Source organism: Vespula vulgaris, chromosome 2 (assembly GCF_905475345.1).
Source record: "Vespula vulgaris chromosome 2, iyVesVulg1.1, whole genome shotgun sequence".
NCBI lineage: Eukaryota > Metazoa > Arthropoda > Insecta > Hymenoptera > Vespidae > Vespula > Vespula vulgaris.
The window spans coordinates 3,695,694-3,720,009 of NC_066587.1; the positions used below are offsets into that span (position 1 = coordinate 3,695,694).

At 36.8% G+C, this 24,316-nt stretch overlaps 1 protein-coding gene across 9 annotated transcripts in view; it reads left to right on the plus strand.

Moving 5' to 3' along the window:
• Positions 1–24,316, plus strand: part of LOC127072517 (fat-like cadherin-related tumor suppressor homolog) — a 291,697-nt gene that overhangs the window by 58,118 nt on the left and 209,263 nt on the right. For 8 of the 9 annotated variants that reach the window (XM_051012955.1, XM_051012956.1, XM_051012961.1 and 5 more), the window contains one exon: positions 9,452–9,534. The exons of the other annotated variant lie outside the window; for it this stretch is intronic. The gene's annotated coding sequence lies outside the window, so the exon portion shown is untranslated. The remainder of the gene's footprint in view (positions 1–9,451; positions 9,535–24,316) is intronic. 9 annotated transcript variants of the gene reach the window in all.

Consider the following 24,316-nt stretch of genomic DNA (forward strand, 5'->3'; position numbering starts at 1 on the left):
GTATGCATGTGTGTAGTGTACGTACGTATGTAGGTATATGTACCTCGGTTGCTGCTGACGATACAATGCAATATCTTTCGAGATTCTCTTACGTATCTGCAATAAGGAAGTACTTTTGTCGTTTTGCGAAGGAAAGGACCGGTTACGTCGTAACGGAACGACCCAGACAAAGTATATCGTGTCTCCTTGTTTTGGCGTATATATAGGTATAAAATAGTAACAGGAGAAATAACGATAGGTTCTTTATATTGAATTTATCAAATCAAATATCAAAATGTGGAACACAACATTCTCAATGTAAAGTTGCCATTGTATTTTTATTCGATCTTTCTTAATACTATCCGATGAAAGGATCATTGCAAATTCTAAAGTTTCGTAACGTTAAACCATATTTTCTAGACCGAAGGAGATAAATTAATATCCCTGGTTTTGTGTCGGTAGGCGAAAGGTTGTACTACGTTTTAAAGTTAAAGGATCGTGGCAACTCGAGAACAGGATCGAGAAGTTCTAGAACGATAAACTAGGAAACTTGAATGAAATGCAGCGACATTCTAGTTTCAATGGTTTAGAGTGATCGTGCACGAGGTAACTTCGGGTTATTCCCAGAAGACATAAACTTAAATGCGCGAATTCCGCGGATCCGTTTTTCTTAAAGGAATACCAAACGAGCGACGTTTACGTCTTTCAATCTTCGTAAAATTGCTCTTTGCTCTTCTTAATTTGTTTTCCTTTTCCAAATTTTCGACATTCGATAAAACAAGCATTTCCATACGAATTATGTCGAATTTCATAATTCTTATACGAAATATCGGAAATTTGTTAGAAACTTTATATGAAATATTTAAAATACCGATAGTTTTATCAGCCCGATGATATAACGGACGAAACTTTTTTTATCGAGCATTCGTAACATACGCGATGTAAGCCGATGGACGTTACGTGGTAGTAAAATTTTATGAAAAATTATGTACCTTGGCGTAATATTTGCAAAATGGAACTTTCGAGTCGATGACCTTCTCGTAAAAAAATGAAGAATATCTAAAAAAGAAGGAAAATCGTTTTAATAAACTCACCTTATCGTGTATCTATCTATTTTTCAAAAAATGAAAGATACTCTATGAAAACGTACGAGAACAGAGAAAATATGAAGAAAGAGAATAGGAGAGATGTGGGAGTCGACGTTTTGAAGAAAATTCAGCTGGAAGGCATGCGTGCGTAAAAAAGAGAAAAAAGGAGAGAGAGAAAGAGAAAGAGAATAAGTAAGCAAATAAGGGAGGCTAGGAAATAGAAGTAAGAAAAAGAGTCGGAAGAAGAAGAAAGTCAGGATGATACGATGAAAAGGGGTGCGGCTGGGCAAGCTCGCCAACTTGAACAATATCTCTCAAGATGTTGCTGCCTCGAGCTCTTCTAGGCATGAAACTTCATAGATGCCAGATAGAGAGGCGTATAGAAAGGAAGAAAAAAGAGACGGCTTTGCAGTCTTATATGTTGGAACTTTAATGCATATCGTTCCGAATAAATTCAATGTATTTCGATTGGTCGTTGAGGGATAAACGAGATATTTCTTAATTAAATAAAATCGACGAATAATAGATATTTTAATTTTCATTCTACATATATTTTTTCATTTTTTAATATAGAATTTAGAGAAAGTTGGCACGAAATGACGTGAAAAAAAATAAAAAAATAAATAAATAAATAAAAAGAAAGAATATGGAAAGTTTATTCAAGCATTGTTTTATGACAGAAAGGGATAAAACAAGTACGGAAATAGTTAACTTTGAGGTTGCTCAGTGTCAAGGGGAAACATGGAAAAGCGAGTAACCATAGCAAAAGTTTGAAAGTTGTACCGCGAGAATGATGCGAGTCCACTACCGAGAAAGAAGAAAAAGTTCTCTTTATTTACTATCGTGAAAGCCGGTACAAGTCGTAAAATTTATAGAGGATCGATGCGACTTGTCCCAGCCGACTACCTGCCCATTCGCCTTTCGTATACCTTTAGCAAGAATATGATAACTTTTACACCAGAGAATTCCTATTTTTCAATCTTTAGATTCTTGTATTTTTATACCGATCAAAATTTTACGTTCTGTTTTTATCAGGCGAATATTTCGATTTCGGTTATAGCTGTTTTATTTTAAATTAACGTCGTATCGTCAAAATTTTGTAAATTTTAATAGAACTCGATCGATTCGTCCTTAAAACGTTTTAAATGTTTCTTTCTTCACATCGGAGAAGAAGGACGAAGAAAGAAATATTTGCATTCCCGTTGAATTTAATAAATTTAAAAGATTTTTATCGAATCTTATTTTTAAGAAGTACACCAGTCTGCATTTGTATTTCGCAAATTGGCCTTCCTTACAGTATACCGAAAGTTTCTCGTTTGAAAAGCAAGCGCCTTTATTACCCTGCCGTTCTTTTCGTCGACATCGCCCACCTACCTTCCGTCCTCCCTTCCACTATAGTCTCTCAACCTACCACCGTGTCAAGGTACTCAGTTTGAAGACGCCCCTTTTACCAGTCGTCGGGAAGTTTCGTATTACCGTGTTCACCTCCGCTCGCGTATTCATAAAAGACAGGTTGCTGCTGTTCTGCTATCCTTAAAAGCGTGCTGAAGCAACGAATGAATTCCACAAGCGTGTTCTTAAGACCGGAAAGAAACAAAAGGAAGACTAGCGTGAAATATCCCATTTCCGTTTCATTTTCAAATTAAACGTTCATGAAAGACTTATTCTGTGTTTAGTGGCACAGGTTAGAAATCATTGATTTATCGTTGTTAGTCATGCATTCAATAAAATATATTTTTTTTAATTTGAAAGTAACGACGTATCGATTATAATATCTACTTGTCCGTGTTTCGTGTAAAAGCAAAGTCTTGTACAAGGAAACATTCGAGGATTTAAATTATATTTGAGAATGATGTTAGCTCACGAAAGAAGGCAAGCATTAGTAGATTGACCTACTTGCACAGTAACGCGTAAGAATAGTCCGTGGCATCGTCATAAATCTCGTTACATATTTGTTAACGGAGTCGAGAAGCGATATTATCTCGCTCCAATTAACCAATTACTTTGAGGTTATTATGTTTTTTACAAAAATGGCTCGGATAAGGTAGTGAGTTTCTTTGAATAGAACTTTTAAATATTTTCTCTTTTACTTTTATAATTTCTTTTTCTTCTCTCTTTTTTTTTCCTTTTCTTTCTTTTCCCCTTTTTAGGAAAGTAAGACTGGCAGTGTCATAACATAGAATTTCGATGGACAGTCGTAAAAATATTTGAAGAAGGTAAAATCGAAGGTTCTCAGACCGTATCGAAGAAAGACATATTTGCGAAGTACGTCGAAGCGAAACTCTTAGCAAACTTCGCTACCAATTTCTCTCTTTCTATCCATCTACCTATCTGTATCCACGTTCGATGTGGATATTTTAGTTCTCATTTTCGAGAATTCTGATAGTATCTTAAAAGTCGAATATAGTTAACACGCAGCATAGTCTTATTAAAATTTAATGCACAGATGCGAGACAAACCACGATTCTCAACATTCCTTCGTTTTCGACCAGTCCATCATTTTATTCTTCGGCTATTCGAAGAATGAATTATGCGAAAGAAACTATGTCTCACGTTACAAAAAGAATCTTTTTCAAAAGTTTCGAGATAAAACGAAAGTGAGGAAGAAAATGATATCGATATTCGAAAAATTCCACGCTTTGGAGAGACATTTTTTTGAAGCGCCCATAAGAATTTTATAATATAAAAATCAATATTAAAGTGCGATACATTCCTTCGAAGAATGTTAAATATTTTCTCCGATGTATAGGTGTATTATGAGAATAATAAATATGCGAGAACGTGAAATGTCGCGGACGACCTTTTCATCGATTTTATATACAATATTATATTTGAAAGGTCGCTAGGAAATTCAATAAGCGTAAGAAGAACGATTTATATAAAAGAATCATCATCGCCACGACGTCGACCGTGACTAAACGAGAAAAACTGAAAGATCGATGAATCAAGACATCGTTCATTTTCAAACGAGTCTCGCGATACATCGAAGTAAACCACAAGAAGCTGTAGACGCGTATTCGTTTACACGATTTATATCTTGTGGACGATAATGACAGCTAAGAGCAAGTTGAGTGAGCGAGAAAAGTCCTCCGAGAGTTTACGGTTTACCGACTTACTACGGTTGGTAAGAAGGATCTGTTCTCGGATAAGACGAAGAAAAGGAAGAGATCCGTCGTCTTGTTCGTCGTACGATCGAACGCGGATCACCCACGCTTTGGCGCTTAACAACGGTTATGGGTGTAAACGGGCATGACGTGGGGCCCCTACGCTTTCGAGATCGTTAAGGTCGACCCCCCGGCGTGCGATCTGCGGGACAAGAAAGAGAGAGAAAGAGAGAGAAAGAGAGAAAGCGAGAAGGAAAACGAGTTTCGTGGATGAAACCAGACTACCGGACGAACGTGAACTTGGAGCGACATCGTTAGCGTTGCTCTTCTTCTCGCCTAAAGGACGATACCTGTCTACCGACAGTTTCATTCTGTTATTTAATCTCCGCTATGTGTCTGAACTTTCGACGTTAACGATATCAACGTTTATAATCTATTAGTTCAAATTTAATTAAGTTTGAATTATATTTATCTCGATGAATGATGTTACATTCGTAAGTAATAATAAGTCCGAGAATAAGAATTTTTTTTTTTATATTAAACGCCGTTAAACCTCGAAATTCTAATTTCCGGTATTGTAATCGAAATAAATCATGGTAGGATGAACTAACTTAGTACTCGCTCGATTACCGCGAGCAATTATCTTAAACGAATAACTCTGGCTTTAACGAGGCTCGGGTAAAGTAAAATATAATCGCGAGAAGGTGGCTACATCGGAACGAAGTCTTCAACTTTGTCGATTAGTTTCCGACTCTTCGAAACACGAACGAACGAAGACTTGTCGAAAAGGAGCGTGCGAGAAAATGCTTTGAGAAATCTACTTCGCTCGAGTTAACTTCCAAGTGTCTTCTTTCTCCTTTGATTCGTACTTAACAGTATGTACTATATACAATTAAGTGTAGTATATATGTATTCCTATATATCATATAGATATATAAATATTATATATATATTATATATATTTTACATATATCTATATTATATTTATTTTATACATACATATATACATATACATTCTATGTATATATATATATATATATCTACTTGTATATATTAACTGGGAAGCAGGCGAAGAGAAAAATGCGCAAAAAGGGAACGAACTCACGAAGCGCAGCGGGATCGCGCAAACATCGAACCGAAGATAAGATAGACTAAATAAATAATTGAACGTCCGGCCGTTAGTCGGCTTTGGGTTAGAGCGTCGATAACCTTTTCCATTTCTTTCTCTCTCTCTCTCTCTCTCTCTCTCTCTCTCTCTCTCTCTCTGTCTGTCTCTCTTTCCCTTTCTTTCTTTCTCGGCTACTTCGTTCGAAGCCAGCCTCTTTATCTGAAATCTGTCCAAGTGCACCAGAGCTTTTGGAATGTTCTGCTTTACGAGACTTCCCCGTTCCTTTTTCTCCTAAGTATCACGAAATTGAAGTCAGCGTACCTTTCAAGGCAACAAGCTCATTCGGAGAGAAAGAGACGGATATTAAAAAGAAAAGTTTGCTTCCTTCCTTTTTTTCTTTTACCTTTCATAAGATTACCACAAAAGCGTCCAAAACGATCGTTAGTACGATGCTTTCAACGCTTATATCCCTGATTCGAAACGCTAGAAATGAACTTTTCCTATTTGCTTTTCTCTTTTTCTTTTCTTTTCTTTATCTTTTTTCCCTTTCATTCTTATTTTACGAAGAGTAATTTTGCTTTTCTTTTTACAAGCAATACGTTTCCTTAAAGTACATATCGTACTTACTTTTAGATGATCGAAAGATTCGAACGTTCGATTCTCGTAAATTTTCTACAACGGTTAATTCCGATACATGTTTCATATTTGCAGAAAAAGAAAACCATCCCGAAGGTATGAACTCGGAAAGGGAAAAAAAGAAATAAAGTCAACAGAGAAAAGCTCTAAACATCCAAGCGAGTCTATTAAAAATCCATTATCGATATTGATTTATCGTGTTTCGAGAAATTCCGTTCGACCGAAGGAAGAACTCGGTAAGGGAAACAAGTAGCTGCATTAAAGGGCCGTAAAAGAATATCGGTAACAAAACTTTATCGTCGTTTTTATCATCTCCCTTATTGTCAAGCACTCTCTCACCTCTCTTCTGTTCTCTTCTCTTTTCTTTTTTCTTCGAAGAATATAAACTTCCGCCCTCTCTTTTGTCTCTTTTCTTACCCTTAATGGGGCGTTAATCATCGCTTCCTATCCCGAACACGACATTTTTGCGATCGATTTCGTTTATTTTTATAAGCCTATTTCAGGGAATCGTTAAAAGAACGCGCAAAGCGACTTCACGTATGAACCTATGTATGTATGTAAAGTTCTATCGGTTTAACGAGCGTCGAAAGAGGGAATAGGTTAGCGCATGGTTTCATTAGAGGATCGTTAAAAGTTTACGACGTTTTCCGAATGGTACGTGGGATAAAGAAACGCGCGGGCGATAACGATTCTTCTCTATTCTCTATGGTCTCTAGAGTGCAATCGATGGCCCAGAGAGAAACGTAAAACCTATGAATGTTCTCGCTAATCGAACGATTCATGTTTTTCCAATCACCAATCTCTTCTTTATGTAATGATTTAAAAAAATATTTCAATTATAATATTTCTTTCATTTGAAATTCCTTTATTGATTTTAAAGTTATTACCAAAGTACCTATTCTACGCGATTAAATGTCCATTCGGATGTCATTGGATTAGTATTTTACGTCTCTCAATATTCTTGACAAATTTCACACGAAAGCAAATCTTCTTGCGGCACGTTTACACGACTACAAGAACTTCTTTATATGCGTTCCCAGAATCGTTCATCGACCCTGAAACGAAGCCATTATCTCCTCTCCCAAGCGAGACCAACCGATAAACAAACAATACGCGATAAAACGTTTTAAAGGTGATAAAAAGCTCTCGATCGAGGTTCCCTCTTTCATTCTTCCTTTTTTGTCTGGTACACTTTGGCTCGCATTGATCTTCCCAGAGCAAATCTTTTCAACGAATCATTGGCCATTTTTTACTCGCCTTTGCGTGGAAAATTAATTACGTCAAACATGAATTCTCGCGTGCTCACGGAAAGAGGCTCCTCGATAATATCCTCATCGCACGAGAATTAATTTCTTTCTCTCTCTCTCTTTCTCTCTTTAAGTTTTCACTCTTTCTAGGAAGGACGATTTTGCTTCGTCCTTCGAAAGTCGATCGTGCTTTCGTAATGGATCGGTTGAACGATGGATAAATCACGAGACTCCCCTCAGCGTTCGGATGTCGAGTGAAGTGTGAGTATAGTAAAAACAGAGAAAAAGAATGCGATTCAAAAATAGAGGACGAATTTCGTGATTAGCATAAATCAGAAAGAAGAAATCCAAGAGCAAAGAGTACACTTTGAAATCGTCGTCATCAGATCGTCACGAGTATAAATTAAAGTATTTTACCGGCTTTACTTAATGCGTTTATATCTGTAAAAAAGGAAAATAGGTAATATTTTATAGGAATATGCCGATTTATGTATAATTATCATAAATATATTTAAACATAAATATATTTAAAAGAAACCACGTTTTTCATAAATCCAAAATTTGAAAACAATAGAATCCCATTTAGTTACGTGTAAAGTAGGAGATTTGGTTGGAGTTTACATGAAATACTATATAAGGCAGATAACAAGGGGGATTATATCGTTAATACCTCTTTCCCTAAATTCGATTAAACCGCGAAACCGTGATCCTCTTAACCCTTTTGAAGCTCAAAGAGAAACTCGATTAAAGGGCGTTACGTGTGTTCGCTTTCGCTTTATACTGACAAACGATCGTGAATGGATCTTTCTCGTTATCGTTTAAAGGGCCGCCATTCTCGTGCATAGCGTTCAATTTTTCTCTACGCTAGATATAACAAAAAAGCGACAACACAGAACAAAAAACGAAATCTCGTTGACAGTTAGTCGAACGTCGGTCCAGTGTTTTGACTAGAATTATCAACTCTATAGTGTAAAAGCAGTTACCGGTGCTCGTTTAAAACTACTATTCTTTTCGATTCGCACGAGTAACGATTTCCCATTCTCTCCGTCTGTCCTATACAGCATTTTTTGTTTTTTTTTTTGTACAGTTATACAATTTTTAACGTGAAATACGGTATCGTTGTAACGACAATCGTAAATCATAAAGATTGACAGTCTCGTGTCTGCGTACGACGATAGGATATTTATCCGTATTTAACTCCTTTGTGGTAAACAAAATAATATATCCGATATTATAAAGAAAAACAAAATAATATATCCGATTTTAGTATCAGCTTATAAAACTAACTCTCTTTTTTATAAAGGCATACTTATTTTCACTAGTGATATTATTATAAAAAAAATATAATTACAACGCATTCAATACACAATATGCATACATACATTTTATATGAACGCTCAAAGGTTGCAATAATTATATATTTTATATATATATATATATATATATATATATATATATATATGACCTTATAAATCGTATGCGAGAAATCAATAAAAAGTTTACTGTGAAATAAACTGAGAATGTGTTTAACAGAACTCCAACTTTACAACGATTTATGCAAAAGCGAAAAATACAGCACGTATTTCGCTTAAAAGTTCTTTTTTTTCTCCGACGGAAACTCATGAATATTCGCCGAGAAAAATTTGATATAGTCGCGTGGAGTTGTACGAAGTATTTATTATAGTCGTCTATTGGTTTCCAAAGCTTGCAGGAAATTAAATTAATCGATATCAGAGGAAAGATATGTGATTTATTTTTTTAATAGATACTTACATAATTATTGACATTAAACCGAGTGAATTTTTTTTTTCTTACTTATATATTTGTCTCGACCAATCAATTTATTGGATAAAATTTAATCACAATAATTATCGTCCATACTTCTCTGTACGATACATTTTTATCAGCTTAACATCGCATGAATCAAAAAATTATCTTTTGCAATCATTAATATCGTAGTCTCCTAACACGCATCGATCGTTTTCTCCATTTTTATTTCTTTTTCACTTCTCTAGCCAACCCTTTTTTACGGGAATCACGATGCAAGGTCCGTCGACGGGCTTGCCATGGCTCTGACGACGGATTGATCGATTCATCGATTGACGTTCGAATGAACGATTTGCCTGGCATATATGTCAAGAGCACTTTTTTAAGTTCCGCGCGTAGCTACGAGCTAGCCGAGCTTTACGTTCTATTCCATTGGGGATCGGCCGACCTTAAATCAATCTATCTTGGCGCCACTGCAAAAACCTATTCGTTAACGAACTCATCCTTTTTTTCTTCTTTCAGGTGAGCGCACATCGTATAAGAGAGATCTTCCCGACACGCCTCAACGATCGCGATGTCAATCGTCTTCAACTTTTGCCAGATTCGTATGTAATTTGATATTTTTCAACGAATGCAAGTCCATGTAAAGGAGTAGCTTGATTTTTCTATCTTTTTTTTTTTTAGATAGATCAGAACGAACGAATAAGGAAGAAATATTCAATTAAAATTTTGATTGTCATACATCGTACTTGTAAAATATTCGAACAGTAAGATCGTCGATAAGAGTATTAATAATTGTTACCGGATATAGAACTCGTACATATTTTATCATAAAAGCGAAACGAGATCAGACTTCGGAGTCTTATCGTTGGTTTTCAGAATGAATTCGCAACAAGTTTCTAATTAATTGGACACGATTCACGAGGAGTAAGCACGCTAAGAGTTTAGACGTCGTTATTATTACTTCGTTATCTACGCTATCGGCATTTGAAGAGCAAGATTATAGGTTAACCAGCTTGGACGAAGCGAATCTCCGGGAACTAAATGATGTGACTTTTAAAACTATAGACTCGTTGCACGGTGGATCGACGGACGATATAAATTCGTTTCTAAGCAATCTCGCTAGCAGGAGTAATAAGGATGCAGACGCTTTTTCAAAATAGAAGAAAGACGACTCCGAGGCTAGTTAATACCGAATTACATTTTATTACTGCGAAACCCGCGGCTCTTCGGTCTTCGAGTTTAATCTCCACGCACACGCGCATAAGCGAGCGTTCATCTTGGACACAAATACGGAGAACCTCATGGAAATGCGTGGTTTCACGCTTCGCGGACTCTAGCCGTGCTGCTGCTGCTCCGATGCAGGAAGTTCAACCGAGTTTCTGCACCGTCACGATCTTTTATTCTTTCTTTGCCGATCGTTAAGGTGCGCTCGAGCTTCTCTTTCGGATATATTTATTTTTCTCCTCTTTTAAAAGGAAGAGAACGCGCGAATTTAAAGTCGTACCGGTTTCTCGCTTAGACGCATCGATATCTCGGTTATATTCTTCCGTCTGATTGAAATTTCTTGCTCGTCGAGCGAGTCGAATCGTAAAGCCAAACGACTTCCCGTCTGGACGATCGAATCCGTCAAACCGGACTCTTTTGACTCTCTTTATATTTATTTCATTTTCAAATAAGTTAATACTCCTTTTGATTCGTTCTGTTTTTTCCATTTATTCCCGCTCATAAATCCTACGAGAATTAGTGGTGCACGAATAATCCAGGTATATGCTATCGAAGAATCCTAGAACGTAGAATTTGGAGGAAAGGAAAACACACGCAACACTTGAGATATCCTGATTAATGGCGGGATAATATCTTCCAAACACTGTTGTATCCAGACCATGTGTCTTTCGGCTCGATATGTAACGGAAATCGCTTTTATGTACTTCTCCTATAGTAAACTCTCTCTTTCTCTCTCCCTCCCTCCCTCCTTCCCGTTCTTTTTCCATCGATTCGAGATCTTTTCATTTTTCTCTCTTTCTCATTTTCTCTCATCTTTCACCGATATCACCTTTTACCTCTTCTCTCTTCGACCTGTCACATCCGACGATGGTTTCTTTCAATACAACGCGCCGACGGGAAACCTTGCTCGTTTTTCCTGCTCTACTTGAGTTTCGTTCCACTTCTGTCAGACAGTTACATAAAACGTCGTTCGATTCTACTCGATTTAGACGTTGCCGCGCAATCTTTCGTCGTTTATTCGTATTTCTCTTTTAAAGTTTTTAATCGTCCTTAAATGTTCTTTCAGATTTTTCTATGCTTATGGTTATACTTTGATGTTACATTTCTTTATAAAATTCATAATGTTTATCTAAATGTCTCGTTTTCTTAAGTAGTCATCTTCTTTCTCTCTCTCTTTTTTTTTTTCTTTTTTTTTACGAAGAACGTCTTCTTCCCACGGTCGCTTTGATAATTTCTGTGATTGGTCGTACGAAAAATATGTCGCACGGATCATCGATTATGAAAATGTTGGCACAATAAAACATATAAAATATTTCTTTCAAAATTCTATGACATCTCTTTTGTTAAAGCTGAAATTCGAAGATTCTAATAGATCATCGTGACAAGGGTAATTTTGAAGTTGAAGATATCGATAGACGAATTACAGTTTTCCAAGAGATACGGGAGTAGCCGTGAAACGAGCAATCATCGATCATCGAGAAAACATCTTTCGTTCTTTTCCCTTTCGAGATTTTCTTTGTGTTCTCGTGGTTCAAGGTCGTCCATAAGCCGCTCCTACATCAGGTAGGCGGGATATTCTTTCACAGTATCTGTTCCTTGAACCGCGACGGGCATCGTCGTATCTCAGGCGATATTTCAGATAAAGTAGTTACTGTCTTTCAAATAGTTATTTCATCGACGTTAATCGAGAATATTTCCTTTTTTTTTATCTTTGTTGATTATCTCAAATTTATCTGTTAGAAGATATTAATTTGTTCTTATTTTATTTCTTAAATATTTTTGAACCATACCAAATCATACGATACCATACCATACGATATAGAAAATGTCTTTATGTCCGCGAATGAGAGACACTGCCGTAGAGTATGTTCTACTAGCAACTAATCGCGTTAGTCAAAACAAGGACACATCGACCGCGTTGTATCTTTTAGGCCCAAGGATTGCAATAATGATAGAGAAGAAAAGAGAGAGAGAGAGAGAGAGGACGTCTCGCTGCGATACGTCAGAAGAAACACAACAATACATCTTTGTCGTTGATTAGATGCAGACGGGACGATAACCAAAGACATCGTCGGTAAACAGCCCAGAGAATCTTCTCCAGTCTCTGACGACCTGTCCCCTCTTTCTCTCTCTCCTTTTCTTTCTCTTTCTTTCTCTCCCTCTCTTTCTCTTTTATTCTCCCTTGCTTTGCAACAGACACACACCGTTCGTCCTTGTCTCCTCTTCTTCTTCCGTTCCACGATGGCTAGCACGATGACATTGCTCTCTGGCCGCATCGGCGACACGTCGCAAATTTGCACCGTTCCGTGTGTACATCCTCTGACAATCGTGCAGTAGCAAATAACATGGAAAAGAGAAAGAAAAAGAGAAATATGAATAGTTCGCGAGTACACGGTATTCTTAAAACATATGTATGTATGTATGTATGTATGTATGTATGTATATATATGATATATTTGCTTATTGATATAATAATTATATATATGTATATTATTTATATTTTTAGAATTATTATCTCCTCTCGTTACAAATAATATTTATAGAAGAACGTTTGATACTTGTTATTTCTTTCTTCCTTTTGCTTTTTTAAAGATACGAAATTTATAACAACATCACGAATCACGTGAATCAGCAATTTATCAAGGAGATATATCCAAAAGCTATATGAGAACGCGTCTATCAGAGTGAATGAAAGGCAAAGTAGCGTAATTTGGTTGATTTAAATCTAGGTATAGAACGTCTTCTCTCCGATGCACTTCTTTCTTCCCGGAGGAAAATGACTCCGATATTTATCTTGGACGTAGACGGTTACGAGGTGTATGTACAGAAGGGAAGGAAGAAGCTCGCATTGAGGGTAAAAAAGAGTAAGAAGAGTAAAGAGAGAGAGAGAGAGAGAGAGAGACTTACGAAACGAGCTGTATCGTTTGGAGGAAAGCTAACGCTTTGGTGATGTTTATGTAACATTGTAGCTTTCTGGAAAACGTAAAAGAGGCAAGTTGGTTTTGAGAAGCGTTAGACATTTTATTAAAGTCTCGTGAGTACTTTAAAGAGTGTTACCTTTTTCGTATTACGTATTAGATTCAGTTCAATATAGCTAAAAATACTTGAAAAATCGTAGAAATGAAATGTTGAAGAATAAAAACTTTTATTACTTCTTCCTTTCGTATTACGTCTTCCGTTTAATCCGATTAACGTGACCAATTAGTTAAAGTTAATAAACGGAGACAATAGTTTCTTCGAGTTCGTTGAACGATACAACAGAAGAGAACTAACGAGATACACTTTCCTGACAGACGTTTCTATCATGAGGAAGAAGAAACTTTCTCTCGGTGTCGTTCGCAGAAGGAAACTCCAACGGGATATCTATCCAGGATGTTTCTCACTCGTGGAAAGCGTCGGCGAAGAGTTTATCGTTCCTGGCTCGTTAAAATGCGCTCGCGCACGTGCGAGCGAACTCGGGCAGATTTATCGGCTAGAAACCGCGAGACAGGTGGCAATACTACGTTCGAAGCTGCGAACGGTTGTGGTATTAGTATTGGTGGTCTAGTGGGTGGCCTCTTGTCGCGTGCCCTCCATTTTCGTGCCTCGGTCGCGTTCGTAACGACTCGAAAGTCGAAGAAACGCGTAGTCGACGTCACGCCTAAGATATACGATTCTCATTTGCCACGCTACAAGAGATTAAAAGTTGAAACTTAGTTCGGTAGAAAAAGAGAGAGAGAGAGAGAGAGCGAGAATATTCGAAGCGAATCGATCGAGCCGAACTAGCGAGTTTAATTTATTAGTCCCGCTAATGCCGAGAGAACGTTTCCAGTATGCATACCTATGGAGAGCAAGAGACTTTGTTGGAAAGTCGAACGGGGTCTCGAGAATCATTTTTACAAGGCTGTTTATTCAACGACTTGGGTCCGCGAGCGAAATCACTAATGACGTCGTGATTAATACTAATTGTTACGAGATTAAGATCAGCAGTAAGAATTTAATGGTTTCGTTTGCGATTCCTTTATCCGCACTGTCTCAACGACCATTTAGACGTATTGAGAAGAATAATTAAATCTTGTACTAATAGAAGATACGATATCATTATTATAAAGATTTATAAGTGATACGAAATATTTATCGTAGATATTAACTCGGAAAAAGAGAAACGTTAGTTACTGTATATCGAGATTGATATTACATGAAAATCTAAAAGGAAAATCTTTCCCTTTTACTGATACATTACAAATAAATTAAAACATTCGATTATCATCTTCCCAGGTTGATTGTTCAATGTACGATTATATCCGCAGCACGGTGGTGCGAATTCGATCGAGTTGCCGTGATAATGGGCCGAGCCGTGTAGCAAAGGAAAATGAAATGAAAATGAATTTCATAATTACACAGAAGATGGTATCGGTATCGAGCGAGATACGTTCGTAATCGTGTGATTTACGTGAGTTACGACGAGTCTCGATACTATCTTCTGCTTGTAAAATGTCGGCTCGCAAACGAAGGGATCAAGTTTCGTGGATCTCATCGAGTCGACGCGTTCATTCGGCTTTTTTCTTTTTCTTTTTTTTTTGTTGAATTTCATTTTATTTATTTATTTTTTTTATCGTGAACATTTCGTAAGCAACATCGTCGTTGACGTTGTACGTTCAGCGTCGTAATAAAGAAAGAAAAGAGGTCGCGCGAATACTCAGTAATTACCAAGTCGATTTCGCGAGTTCTGCCACGAGAACATAACGAATTTATGCTTCTCGAAGTCACGATGACCCATCAGCATGACGTAGAAAGAAAGAGAGATGCCGAGTCGTTCATTATTATAAATCGCAGAGTCGAGCTTTCCTACGTGTACCATCGTGAATCATTCGAGTGGTTCGCTGTTAGTTTTGTCGGTGCGAAGACGGATGTCCTCCGTATCTTTCCTGGTGAAGGGATCGACCAATGAAACTGCTTGAAGAACCGGCTTTCCCGAGACTTCTATTCGAATTAATTGCAAAGAAGTTGTACAAGTTAACACTGTGTTGTCTTTCTTTTATACGTATTTTTATTTAATTTTTTATAATTGAAAAAAAACCTCGGAAAGCCAGGGAGGAAAAAAAAACGTGAAAATAATACAAATAGTTTACGTAAAGCAGTAGTACCACCTGTCAACCTTTTAGGAACTTAGTTTGCTCGTTATCCTATAAACTCATTAAATCATCTTGCGCGTTCCTATTCCCTGACGCATCCATGTTGCTGAAACAACGATTTAATATTTCAGGTTGGAAAGATAGCAAAGTTCTAGTTAGAACGAGTTATTCGTTGCACGAATCTCGGGAGAAATTCCAAGTAGTTCGATGTATTGCATCGGTGACACGAGAAATCAGTAGAGCACTGGCTGTCTAATTATCGGTCTCCCACATCAGGGAAACAAACGTTGTAAATGTCTTGACGTCAAGACGTTGAGACACAGGCCGATTTAATTCACAAGAAATTAAAAAAACGAAAAGTACAGTTAGGATGATGGTAAAAGTGTCGAGAGTTCATAAAGAAACTATTTTGTAGTTCGCTCGAATCGAGCTGCTTTATTGTAAGAACATGACAAAGGCCATTGTTCTTCAAGATATCCCTTATTAATGATAGAAAATTATTTCGGATATGTTATTAAAACTATAATCAAGTAAAATCTTTTTAAACTTAACAAGGAGATAAAGTAAGGGGATCGTGGGAAAAAGGAAGGCCAAGTTTCGCTAAGCTCTCTATCTCTCTTCAGACTTCCGTTGGCGGCGTACTTCGATATTTTTAGTAAATTACTCATTAGCTAGGAGAGAGGATGAACACAGGAGAAAAGGGAGACGTCGAAAAATACGGGTAAAGCTTCTTAAAAAGTATAGTTATATATATATATGTATATGTATACAAGCAACCTTGGTTCAGGGACTTTTAAAAAAACTCGTTCGCGACAGCTATATTTCGTGCGAACGGATCCTTTTCTCTCTCTCTCTCTCTCTCTCTCTCTCTCTCTCTCTCTCTTTCTCTCTCTCTTCCTCCTCTCTCTCTCTTTCTTGGCCGCAGACTCTGGTGAATGGCGATGCCTCGGCGTCTCGATGAGAACGTTCGACCGTGACGACGATGTTGGTGAGAAGATGGTCTTGGTCTCTTACAGTCGATACCAGTAGAGTACAGTAGTGTTAGTACTTATAAACTTTAGTTGGTGGGATTCTCCGGTGTGCTACAGAAGGGCGAGACTTGGCCAAACACGAGACATCCTACCGAGTAACTGGACGGGGACCTCGGTGCACCCGTCAAACCAGTTTTATCGGCTACTTCCTTCGGGATGAGAGAGGCAGGTAGAACGATACACTCGGCTTTTAACTATGGCGCCCACCTTGCTGCTTGTCTTATAAAGAAACTCTCGATTTTATCATATTTCTCGTACTCCTTTCTCCTTGAATATTTATATTTTAAATAATACAAAATTGTTCAAACATTGAGTGCGTCAATCTTGAATCATTCATAATTCATAAATTCTTAAACGACCGTGAATAATCTCATTCGTTTGAAAAATATCATCACGTCATTTACTCGATCGTTTATTTTACGAAACTAAACATCGGATGTTATTTCAGAGAAAGATATATCTATAATACTTTACAACTTATAAACCTATCGACATTTTATGAATATGGTCTATATGTATTACGTGTTGTTTTATCGAGTAATATTACTGGTAAACGATATATATTTTCTCTCGCTTAGTGACAGTTCTTTATCGAGAGCGGTAAGCAGCTTTATAGAGTTTGGTTTGTTAAGGGGAAAATACTGTATGAATGCGTATAAACAACCAAAGAGAGAGAGAGAGAGAGAGAGAGAGAAAGAGACGGACAAAGTAAACACATTTCTTCTCCTCTTCGGACGCATTTATCTCGACTCGTCGTCAAGCTCCGATAATCGATGATTTATGATCGAAGACCAAAATTATGGTAACTCGATAGAAAGTGCCGGAAGAGGGACGGAGCGAGTCAAATCGATGACGCTTGTTCGTCTGACGAAGACAAAACGGAGAAGGGTGGATTATCGATTGCATGCTCGATACGCGATACGCGACGTACGAACATCTTTGCGCGCCGTTTACACGTCGGTCCGAGTGTGAATATATCGATATCGTCGTCCATGCGTCCTGCGTATTTGTCTTGGTCTCTCTCCTTCTCTGTCTCTCTCTTTCTCTCTCACCCTATCTTTCCCTATATAGTTACGGCTTCGTACAGTCCGTCGCGCAGACTATCGAGTATCGTTCGTAGTATCGAGTGCATAGACCGAGAGACGATCATGATGACCATGACCAACGTCGATTGTGACGCGATCGATGAATCGGATTGAAAGCGTCGGTTCGATGTTCGTTCGATCGAATGAAATCGCGAATAAATGAGTATTTCAAGGTACTCGTTACTTGTAAATCGAGTTACAATTGCGTTAGAAATATATATTACTATAATGGAACATTGATGTAGCTTGTTAAAAAAGAACTTTTAGTATCATTGAACCAATCGTCTGTAACGTAGGTAATCGATTTGTGGTTTAAATGTGTTAGCATACGTACGTAGAAATGATTGGAAGAGCGATGATAATTTTGTAACAAGATCGAACACTCGTTAGTGTTCATTGTAACATTACATGATGGAATTTTTATAGAAAAAAAAATTTTCATTCGTTCAAGTGCGATGATGCATTAAGGAAGGGAAAATTAGTAGCTTTGCTCCGTGACTTTCGTTTTTCATCCTTCTCTTACCCGCAAGATCTTCGTGTTATCTCGTTTCATCTCGCATCACAGAACGGATCGTTCAAGGAGTCAACGACTCGAGGATCCGTCCGCAGGATGGACGTCTGGCCGATGAGTCATTGTCAATGACCAGACCGATCCAGACCGGTTTACTGATTTTATAAATAGAAAACAATACCACTTCTCGTCGATCCACCATCACCGTCTCCCATGTATTTCTCTCCATGTCTTTCTTTATTATCGGGTTTCCCAACGTACCTCGGGCGTTATTTACTAGAACGTTCATCGAATATTCTTCCTTATCCTATCGTTCCTCGAATCACGTATTGCTCTCGTTTTATATTGGACGATTTATAAAACACATAACGGTATACGATCGTGTTGTTATAACTTCTACTTGCTTATTAGATTCAGTACAACGTTCCGGGATAATGGTTATAGGATATCTCGGAACTTTCTTGATAATTTTTAATGCATTACATGGTTAATATCTTAAAGGTTCTACTTTTTTACCCGTATATCTAATGAAATAAATAACAAATGTAGAAAGGGCAGAGAGAGAGAGAGAGAGAGAGGGAGAGGGAAAGAGAGAAGGGGTAAGATGTGTGGGTAAGTACTTAGTTACACGTAAACTAGATTAATTTCTTTTCACAATTTCTCAAAAGTATGTTGCCATTTCTGTGTGAATAATAAATTGAGTATAAACGACGCGGAGGTGTACGCTCGTAAACAAGAGAAAGGAAAAATTTTAAGCAACATAAGTTCATTGAAGTTATTCTCTTTGACCTTTAAAACCACGTAACTTTCTAATTAAAATTCAAACTGCCCGGAAACTCCTACACGCCGAACATCGAAAACTTTACTAGTAGTAGTAGAATTGTTTGTTCCGTACAATTTAACAATACGAAGTAATTCGGTAAATACGAAAACAGAATTTTTTCTTTTTATTTTATTTTACAAGTAACTTATTTGTATCCATCGAGTAATTAATTCGTTCAAGTTATTTTATTCTTTGGGATTTATAATATGAAATTTAACAGTGGTCGCTCATCTTTCTTTCGTTGATTTCGTAAAAAATGAAACAACCATCTTCATTTTGAGAATTTTTTTGAAAAAAATCGTCGACCCGTTCGCACCACGGAGCCGTTAATCCTTGATAGCGAGAGAACGGTTCTTATCAAAGGAAAACTCTGACCCGTTATGGCCAACTACGTTCCTATCTCACCGACTATTAATCTGCGCGAATTGCAGTTCTCCCTCTTTCTCTCCTTCTCTTTCTCTTTGCCGGTTGCTCGCAACGAGTTTCTCACTGGTACTCCATGATCGCTTCGTAGGAATGCGGCTCCTTTCATTTCGGTTTTCGTCATATTTAGAATTCGCTTGGCTCGCTGAAAAATGACTTTGCCTTTGGGCTAGTACGATATATCTTGTGTTTGTTGGAAATCGATGTATCCTTCGCACGACCTGGAAATATGTGTATGCTCTTTCGTCTTGCTCACTTTGATCGTTCCTCGCATAAATTCTCACGAAGACGTGATAAATCGTGAACTCGTAGTTTTCTTTGATCAGATATCAATCGGCTTCGGAAAAAATTAGACGTAAAATCGATTTAATGACAAAAATATATGAAGAATGTAATAATATTAATGTTAATTGCCGCTTTATTCACTCTTTATTCGGAGTAAAAAATGTTGAGATAAATGAGTAGAAGATAAAAAATTGAATTCGTTTATTTCTAAAACAAGTTTTTCCATACACGATCGTTCGAAAAATTCCAATTTATTTATAATCAATTCTTTATCGTTAATACTTTATCTATATAGATTATAGGTTTACCTTTAATGGTTGTAATAAAAATTATTGAAATATTAACGTAAGCATGAAAGAGATAAAAAAAAAAAAGAATTTGAAGCGATTATCCCACTCGCAACGACGTTAACCGAGATAAATATACATAAATCTTTTCCCCGTTTCTCTCGTTTTCTTTTTTTTTCTTTTTTCTTTTTTCTTTTTAGTTTTTTCTCTCTCGATCTTTGTTTGTCTTTCCTTGAAATCTTTCTACTTGCTAGAGATTATTGCTAGAGGTAACGTCGGTGAAATATTTAATTTGCCTTTTTCTTGATTTAATACGAAATCCAAGTTGTAAGAGGTACGGCAATTGGACGTTACGAAATTTTAACGGGCATCTTTTATACGTAAAAGCGAAGAGACTTGACGGAAATGTAAAGATCCTTTCCTTTCCATTTCTTTTTTCGTCCCTTTACATCGTTCCTTATCTACTCCGTCGAGCGAAGAACGTCGCCAGTATTTCGTAATTTCTCAAGAATTCTCACCTTTTGCTTCTTTTCTTGTTTTCTTTTTATTCTTTAATACTTGTACTGCTGTTTTACATATTTTTATATAATCACGTTTCACTTTGGTCGGGGCTTTTGTATTCGCGTTTTCAAAATTCTTTAAAGAGAGTTATGTTTTTCAAAAAATGATTTCTCTCTTTCTCTGTTTCCATAATATCCATTGTTAATGTTACATCATGTAAACTGATAATCAAAATCGTTTCTACGTATACAACATTTCTCAGTGTACAAAAGCAATTTCGATCAATAATGTACCTTCGTGCGGAAGCTAAATATTTATAAAAGCATTCTACCTGTCGCCCGTAACTCACGGATTAAATTCAATTGCGGTACGCCCATTATAAAACGATATGTAAATTCGGGACCGTGGCATGGAGTTTCAAGACAACCGTAGGAGATGGAGGATGAGGTAAAGCAGGAACGAGTGCAAGAGGGGGCTTGAGAGAAAATGAGAGAGAGAGACAGAAAGGAAGAAGAAAGGGCAGAGGTTTAAGGCACCTGAATTCGACATTGTTCGCCGGCGGCAAGTGGGAGCCGTTGATGCTGTCTTACCAACAGTTTCCGACCTACCCCTAAAGAGCTTTAATTGGAACCCTGTCGTTTCAAATTACTGTCACTAAAGACGCTCCAATTCCTCCTTTCGAGCGCATCGCGTTTTCTCGGCCTCGAAGGGACCGGTATTATTTTAACAACAAGTGGGTTTTCAGGTCATATTTTTTTTCTCCCTTTTTTTCTGACCTAAACACTTTTTGGCTTATATCTTTCTTGTTATTCTTATTTCAGTGTTACATATCGATTTAGGAAAGAGTTTGTCGTCTCGTGCTTCGCGAAAAATATATATATATATAGAAGAATAACGATTTCGAGGATTTTTGTATTTACATCGCAAACATTCCACGAAAAATCTTCTTTTGTGTTTCATCGGAGTTTTTCTAAACGTGGAAAATCGTCCGAAATAGAACGTATTTTGAATTCCGTCTTTCGCTTCGTTTGATCTTTTCATCAATGAATTTTTTCGGCTTTTGTTTCCGAATGTTCGAGAAAAAGGATTGCAGAATTTTTGTTACGTTCGTGTTCGTGCTCGCGATCTTTATCGTGAAAACTCAGTTCGTGAATACTTCTTTATTCGAATTTCCATGGTTCGTTACATCTCCTATTTGTCAATCGAAAGTAGAGCAAAGTGCTTCAGTAAAGATGCATTTATCAAGTGCATATACATTGAAGAATCGATGAGATAAATCACTAACGAAGGCTCCAACGATCAGAATGTATCGTAAAATTGAGTTTCTTAATGTCACGATAACATGATTGATTTATTAACAAGTATTTTTTATATTAGATAGAAAGTGCCTCTTAAATGATTATCAATTAACCAATCGAACAAGGAGTTGAAATTGCGGCAATATGTCAACGGCTATTAAAAATAAGATCGACGTTATTGTTTACCAGAGTACTAATGATATTTTTTGAAAAATTCGATAAACCAATTTCCATCAATTTCCGGCGTCTCCTTTAATTTTACTTCAACGCACGAGTCGACCTCTTCCCTCGATCTAACCGAAGTTTTATAATCTTCTAGCAGATATCCTAGCATCTCGGTCGCATTTGATTGAACGACCGATACAAGATATAATTATCCGGAGAACTTTCTTTATAGCCTTCCTACGTGGACTCGGCTTTTACGACATAATCGCAAACTTTGAAAGCCGTCGACTTCACGCGAAAGTTTCCCTACATTCGATAAAAGTACGAAAGCTGTTTTAGACGTTAATACGTATGTACGTATACATGAGCGTTGCGATTGGTAACTTAAAAATTTACCCGCAAAAAATAGAATTCGATATTAAACGAAAATGAGAAAGTAAAAAGAAAAAGAAAAAAAGGAAAAAGAAAAGTTAAAATAGCTGAACGAACGAGTAATTTTTGTGGGATTTTTACAGGATACTGAGATTTTATTAAAAAAAAAAAAAATTTCTTTCATTTGTGGCTTTTTTTCTTTTCTCTTTTTCAATACCAAAATTCCACAAAAATTCGTTTGAGTGACGCTGAGAGCTGATCGAAAGAATCACGGTACGAGACCGGGTCCATTCTCAGCTTCAACAAAAAAGGATGAAAGGATGGAGCACCGAAATACGCGCGGGAGTCTTATTACTCCCTCTTCTACGTCCTCTCCTCCTTTTTCAGACAATATTTTCGTCCAAGTACTTTCAAGCTTCTCTTTTTTCCTTCTCCTCCTCTCATAGTTGTGTCTTCCGCTCGTTAAAGCGCCGCACCCGGACGATGCGATTTCGTATGAAAGCTTTTTGCGGAGCATCGTTTGTCACGCTACTGCCCCAGGAGTCTCTTGCTTTAGGAAAACGTTTCCTCTCCCACTCTATTCTTTTTTTTTTATTTCATTTTTTCTCCTTTCGTAAAAGCGTGCTTGCAATCCGGAAATTCATTTTCGTAAGACAGAAAAGGTGGGAAAAGCAATGATCGTTGTCGCGACCTTTCCTCGCTCTTTTAACGAACTAAACGAAATAACTTTTTGTTTAATATTTTTAATAATTACGAGATTGCGTTTATTTTACAAAAAAAAGACAATCGTTATACCGAGAACATTGCTGTAAAAATTTTACATTTTTGATTTTAATGAAAACCTTTTCTCCTTTGGATTAATTAAATTGACTTCAAAAGGTTAGACCAGATTCTTTTTCGGAATATTAATTTAAACTAAATGTTAAGTTATATTTTAAGAAGCGTAAGGTACAGTATGCTGGTTTATTTGAGCTGATTTAATAAACGTATCTTATTAAATCTCTCTACGAGCAACGAGTGCGAATAAATATCACCGACGCAGTATTATTATTTCGATGAAATGTTCGCGTTTAAAGGCAAGACACGACTGGCTATGTTAGTGTTACGAATTTTAATGAGTTTTTGAAACCAAGAAAAAATACTCGGAAAGGAAGTAGATACTTTGTTATGAATCTGCGTAAATGAAAAGAGAAAAGATGTAACAGAAAGAGTGAATTATCTCGAACGTAACTCGTGAAAGAGAAGACACAAATTTATCCGTGTTTTTCAATTAAAAAGTAAATGAAGGAGTTATCTTTGTTCATTATACAGACATACAGATATATATATATATATATATATATATATATATATATATATATATATATTGTACATATGTATAATATCGCGAAGGTTAAAAAAGTGAAATGAAATTCTAAGTAATTTCTACCTTCCTTTTACTTCACCCGAAGAGTATATTAACCGTATTCCCCTTCCTGTTTGAATAGGCTTAGATAAGATTCCGCTCTCGCACCTTGAACATACTTCTCGGAGTTTCTATCATCGTGACCGGAGATAAGCTTCTTCGTGTTTCGTAGAAGAAAAACGTCGTGATATCGATAAGAACATTTTCTTTTCTTTAGATCGGATAAAATGTTGTTTCATGAAACGTGGCTATCGAAAGAACACGAAAAGAATGAGTGGAACAAATGTTTTTTCATTTCCCATGTTGCGTTTATATATCGATGATATTAATTTATTGTCTTTGCGAAATGCTTGATTTCGATCAAGTCGGCAGAATTAATCATAATCGCGCTCACCGATTCGTGAAATGGCGCGCATTGTGCAATTTAAATCGGTGGCGTGCCCTGGAGCTGCAGCACCCTATATTAATCGGTGGAAAGTCAATAGGACGCGATAGGCAGTGTGCCGATAATTAATGGCCAATAATACGTTGATTGTAAATCCTCCTGTCGACCGGACACGTCGGCTTTTGCGGAACTTTTATAACGAGATCTATCTATCGTTCACGATCAAATCTAATGATTCTTGTTCGGAAACGGAAACGATTAAATGAATTTTTTAACTTGTACATTATTTCTTATCGAGAATAAAATTTTAATTAAATCCACTACGGTAATTATGTGTTATCCTTGTATGAAATATTGTTTAAATAAGTTATAACTTATAATCTTTTTATGGAAGGTACAAGGAAATACAGAATCAGAGTTTCACTAATTTAATTACTGCAAAAATCGTAATCGATATTTCCGTAGGGTGATAGTA